Raw genomic sequence first — 5,642 nt, forward strand, 5'->3', positions numbered from 1 at the left:
GTGGGAAGCTAGTTTGGGGGATGTTACCTGTGATGTGTTGTGCACCAGTGTGCCATGTGTCATGGTGAAATTCAGTGTTTGTCCTTAGAGTCAGGGTAGGTCCGCTGCGCTGCAGACCTTTTTCCATCTCTTTCTGTTCTTCAAGACTCATCAGCCACGGCAAAAGCTCCTAATCTCCTATGCAGGGGGTTTGCCTTCTGGGCAGAAGAGAGCAGCAGCTACAGACAGTGCCTGTGGTCCAGCTTTCCCTGTAAGCCCCATGACATGAATGAGGGCAGGTGGGTGAGGGAGGATGCCCTGAAATAGGGATTCCTGGGGCAAACCTAAGCATCTTCTTTCTCTTTCTGTCCCTACCCACTCCACATGTGCCATTTCTGCCACTGAGAAATGAACTTGGCATTTCTGGGGGGAAAATGGGCCCCAGAACAGGCTTGAGTACAGGGGCAGGCTGAGGCTAGCCAGGCTCTCTCTGTCTCTCTCTGTCTCTCTCTGCCTCTCTCTGTCTCTCTCTGTCTCTCTCTGTCTCTGTCTCTGTCTCTGTCTCTGTCTCTCTCTCTCTTTCTCTCTCTCTCTCTCTCTCTCTCTCTCTCTCTCTCTCTCTCTCTCTCTCTCTCTCTCTTTCCTTTTTGGTTTGCTGGAGACCGATCTTCTCTGTTTAGCCACTCCTGGCTCTCCTAGAACTCACACTTTAGACTAGGCTGGCCTCAAACTCAGAGATCTGTCTGCCTCTGCCTCCCGAGTGTTGGGATTGAAGGTTGTGCACCCACCACGCTATGCTCCTAGCTAGGTTCTTACTGGCCACTTTGAAACTGTGGGAAGATGTTTCCCTGCAGAGGATGGGTGGTCTCCACTTCACTATGAGAGATAAGGTGACTTTGGTGAAACCAGGACCCATAGCAAGCCCTGACCCTGGCAACTGTCATGGAAGTTTGAGTTTGGACAGGGGCTCCATGGATGGGATCTTCATCCTGAGCACACGGAATGGATCAGATGGTAGCCTGAGATTTCAGGCCCCAGGAAGGCTCCCCGTAGTCTCAAATTTAAACATGGGTGTGCACACCGAGGCAGTGTGTTCACACCACCTGCTGAGGTGTGAAACCAGCCAGAAATACCTGTGCCTGTTGTGGTGGCTCAGCAGGCAAGTGGGGAGACAGGCCTGGTATGCCCTCAGGAAGTTCCAGTGACTCAGACTGCATCGCATCCCACCCCCTGCCCCACACATCCAGACTCCCTTCCTCCCATGCACACAGTCTAAGAGCGGGCTTGTCCAGGAGCCTCAATCCTTCTACCCAGAGCAGGGCAGGGAGGTTGCCTCAGATGACGCGGGGGTGGGGTCGGGGGAGAAAGGTCTGGAGTAAGAGGTCCTGGCTTCTGGCTTGCAACTAGGAAGCTGGGCTCAGAAAGGTCCCCATCATACAGTGGGGTGGGCAGGATGGGCTGAAGGCTCACTCATCACTCTCCCTAGAGTCGCCAACCTCATGGCTACTCATTCCACCAGCGGCCAACTCTTCACACTTCAATTTGGCTGTGGCATTTCCACCGCGATGAGTTGGCGGTAGAATGGGCTGTCTGTGTGTGCCTCCTAGCTGGAGAGAAATACCAGCTCATGTCTGAAGCATGGCAAGCAGACAGACATGACATCGGGTTCCTGTATGTGTCCTCCTGTCTCCATGCCTGTTGGTCCCAGAGAAGTGCATGACAGCTGCCGTTGAGACCCTCTACTGTGGGCCCTCCCCTCTCTGCATCTCATGCATCTCACCAGTCTTCCTGGAGAGCTGGCCCCAGACTTACTTTAGAGGCGTTTGAAGCCTGTTCTTAAGCCAGCGTGTAGTTCTGAGGATGGGCAAGTGAACAGGGGGCCTTGCTGCTGAGCTCCTATTGTGGTGGACATTAACCATTCTTACTGGGGCAGGGAGCTGGGAATCCCAGGGCTATAACACACCAAATGCCTCCTCAGATACACTCCTATCTGAGGAAGCCTGAGAACAGCCCCAACTGGAACGGACAGGTACACAGGGAGACCTCAGTTTCCTCATCTGTGTATCCTGCCTGCCTCCCATGCTAAGGTGACAGAGGAACATTTTCATGAGCCTGCTGGGGGAGCAAGGGGACAGGCATCCAGCTATAGACCCTGTCACCTTCCATCCCTATCAACAAAGTAGCGAGTAAGCAAGGCTCTGATCATCTCTGCTTGTGCTCTAGTTGTGAGACCATGAACCATGCACGCCGTGAGTCAGATGTGTGACCTGGAAAAGACCTCATCCAGACACACAGCCCCCAGCCCCACCCCACACCCACCTGGGCAAATACACTAGCACATACATGGTCTCACTCTGTTTCTGTCCCTCCAAGGAGTCCTACTTCCCAGGATTCTGCTGTCATGGCAACCAAGAGAGCTAAGTGGGGGGTAGAGGTGGGGAAGGAGAAAAGGGTTGAGGGACCTAGCTGTGGCTTAGAACGAAGCTGGAGGCTTTAGCTCCTCTCTCTCCTTTACACAACAAATACAGGTCACACCTCTGTGGGCAGTGCCAGAGAGGCACAACTGGGCAGAGCTGCCTCCAGGGATAGTCAACTCAGAGGCCACCAGCCCATGTCACTCCCAGCAAACCTGAATGTCTCCTTGATAAAGGTCAGCGTAGGAGCACCCCCCCCTGAACTCCAAAGGCTGCTTTGTCCACAGGGAAAGACTAGAGTTTCATGGTTGAGCATGGTCAGCAGATGGCCAGGGAAGGGTGGGCTCTTCTACATGAGGCCAGAGGGACCCTGTGACCCTGGGGGCACTGCCAGGCCTTTATTCTGTGCCCTTGGGTGCTATTTCATACTTTCCACGGCTCCAGGAATCCTGTGCTGGTACCCTTATGACATAGATGAGGAACAGGAGGCCTGGGGAGTCAGGGAAGTCACTAAAGGCCACTGAGGGGTGAGTGGCAGTCAGGGTACATATCTCTTGAAGAAAGCAGGGACCAGCACCCATGTGGTCCTACCATCTGTGTTACTGACATGGAGCTGGAGACCAGTCTCCCTAATGGCAACACTAGTGGGGGTCCAGAGGTGGGCAGGGTAAGGAGGGCAAGGTGAGAACACCAACCCCCAAGCTCTTGATCCAGGGCTTGCCTGGGCAGATGGCACCAGGATTCAGCGCTTGAGGCACTCAGGTTTGTTTGTGGAAGCATGGGCCAGAGCAGGGATAACCCCGCTTATGGGAGGATCTGACAGGAGGCAGAGGGTGACCAGAGCTACAAGGAGGAGGAGGAGGAGGAGGAGGAGGAGGAGGAGAAAGAGGGGGAGGGGGAGGGGGAGGGGGGAAAAGGAGGAAGAGGAGGAGGAGGAGGAAGAGGAGGGGGAGGGGGAGGAGGAGGACGAGGAGGAGGAAAGGGGGAGAAGAAGGAGGAGGAGGAGGAAGAGGAGGAGGAGGAGGAGGAGGAGGAGGAGGAGGAGGAGGAGGAGAAAAAGAAGAAGAAGAAAGAAGAAAGAAGAAAAGCCGTCTTGCAGGGAGGAGTCTAAAAGCTTTCCTAGAGGAGCTGGCGAGAGGGACAGGACCCAGCCTGCAGACGGGAACACGGGCCTCTGAGGAAATAAGAAGAGCAAGTAGAGAGGAGAAAGGGCAGGGAAGCCATTTTTGAATGAGGCCCATGGAGGGACCGCTATAGTCCTGAGTTAGTCTAGGGGCTGAGCAACCCTGAGTACCCTTCACAGGACCTCCTTCCAGGTGGGGTAGGGATGACTCACAAATATAACAACAATGCAGGCAGTGACACGTGTCTTCCTCCACTAGTGTTGCCTTTGAGCCCAGGTCCCACAGGGCAAGCACACTGGTGGCTGGTGGATCCCAGTAGTTTCTGGGCAAATGGCAGTCTTAGTGAATGCTGTTCCAGGTGTCCCAGGAAAGGCCCTGGCTAAACCTTGTAGTCCTTGCTGCCCCGCCCCGTGCCCTTCACGTTTCTCTCCCCTCCCCCACCCCACTTTCCTGACTCTCTATCATTGTTCCTGTGTTTTCAGCCCTCAGCACTTTTCCTGAAAGAGAACAGCTGGGCTTCTGGAGTCACAGAGGAAATATTTTTTTGACTACTTTGCAGATTCCCCTCCTCTATGAAAACTGATGCCACCGTTGCAGATGGATTGACAGACAGAAAGAAGGGGAGATATCTATTTCCTTGCCTCCCTCTCCTGGGGTTCTGTTCTGGAGATGGAGCAGTGGTAGAGGGGGAGGGACTAGGTATTGGGTCCCTCAGTACATCATCGGTCCCATTTCACAGATGAGGAGGCTGAGCCCAGGGATCACTTACATACAGTAGCCATTGAGTTTACATTAGCCAGCATTTAAGGAGTGCTTTCTGTGTGCCAGGCACAGTGGCTGATGGGAACACGCAATGGTTCTGAGACTGACACATTGTTGGTGACACTTTGCAGAGAGGAAAACAAGGCTCAATTGTGCACATGGCTATTCTGAAAGCTGTCCCTCCCTCCCTGAGACTTCACCCCATGGTTTTCCTCATGCTCACACTGGGGTTGGGCCACATTCTCATACAGATCGATGGCTGTCGCATGACTGACCGGATCCTTACTCATATGGCCAGAGGGTGGTCATGCACGGAAGGCCAAGCTTACCTCAGCCTCTGGTCACCCCCTTTAGCTTTCGGTGACCTTACTGTGAAAAGCAGAGCCAGGGTACATTGAGTCTCAGGGAACAAGTAAAGTGGGCTTGAGCCAAGAATGCCATGTTGGCTTGCCTATGCCCTTTCCCAAGGTCACCCTCTTAACCTAAGTCTTCAGGATTGGCTATCTAAGGCAGGGCCCCACTCCCCTGGATTCCTAGTGTGCTTCTAATTTTCCTGCTAAACAGAGGATCTGAGGAGAAGGATAGCAGAGACCAGGCTTAGGACTTAAACATGTTATCACTACTAATGTCCCCAGGGTCCTGCACAGCTTCTGGGTCCCCACAGAGATGCAGACTCTCTCTTCTGCACCTACTATAGGTCTCTGTGTTGTGTGTGTGCATGCGTGTGCACATGTGCATAAGGCAGTCGGATGTCAGCCTCAGGTATTGTTCCTTAGTATTGTCTACCTTGTATTTTGAGGCAGGGTTTCTCATGGGTCCCTGAGTCAACTAGTGTGGCTGGCCACTGAGCCCAGAGATCTGTCTGTCTCTGCCTCTCTTACTTTGGGAATGTGAACGTTGACAGACTTTGTAACGTGAGTTATGGAGATGTGGCTTAGGTCCTTGCAAGCACTTTGCAGACTAAGCTATTTCACCCGCCTTGTGGTAGACCTTGACTTGCACAACCCAAGTCCAAAGTTGGCTCGATGATAGAGAACTTGCCTACCATAGGTAAGGCCCTGAGTTCAATTCCCTGCACTGGGAGAAAACAAAAAACCATACACACACAGGTCAGAGAAGTGCCTTCAAGACACATTTGAGGAGTTCCCTTCACTTGGGGCAGCTAAGGGAGTCACAGGGACAGAAGTCTGAATTTTCTGAAGACTCGGCCCTCCTTGGATATCTAAGTGTTTTAACCATACAGTGGGAATGCTTTTGGTCAATATATGGCATATGAACCCAAAACTAACAGGTTGTATGGTGATGCCCAGGTTCAACGTCAGTGCTATTCTTTGGCATGACAGGAATCTGTTGAAGACAAGTC

At 53.0% G+C, this 5,642-nt stretch overlaps 1 protein-coding gene across 10 annotated transcripts in view; it reads right to left on the reverse strand.

Annotated features, from left to right (window-relative positions):
• Positions 1-5,642, reverse strand: part of Lingo1 (leucine rich repeat and Ig domain containing 1) — a 177,851-nt gene that overhangs the window by 26,827 nt on the left and 145,382 nt on the right. The gene's annotated exons all lie outside the window — the stretch shown is intronic.

This window comes from Mus musculus, chromosome 9 (assembly GCF_000001635.26).
Source record: "Mus musculus strain C57BL/6J chromosome 9, GRCm38.p6 C57BL/6J".
NCBI classification, from domain to species: Eukaryota; Metazoa; Chordata; class Mammalia; order Rodentia; family Muridae; genus Mus; species Mus musculus.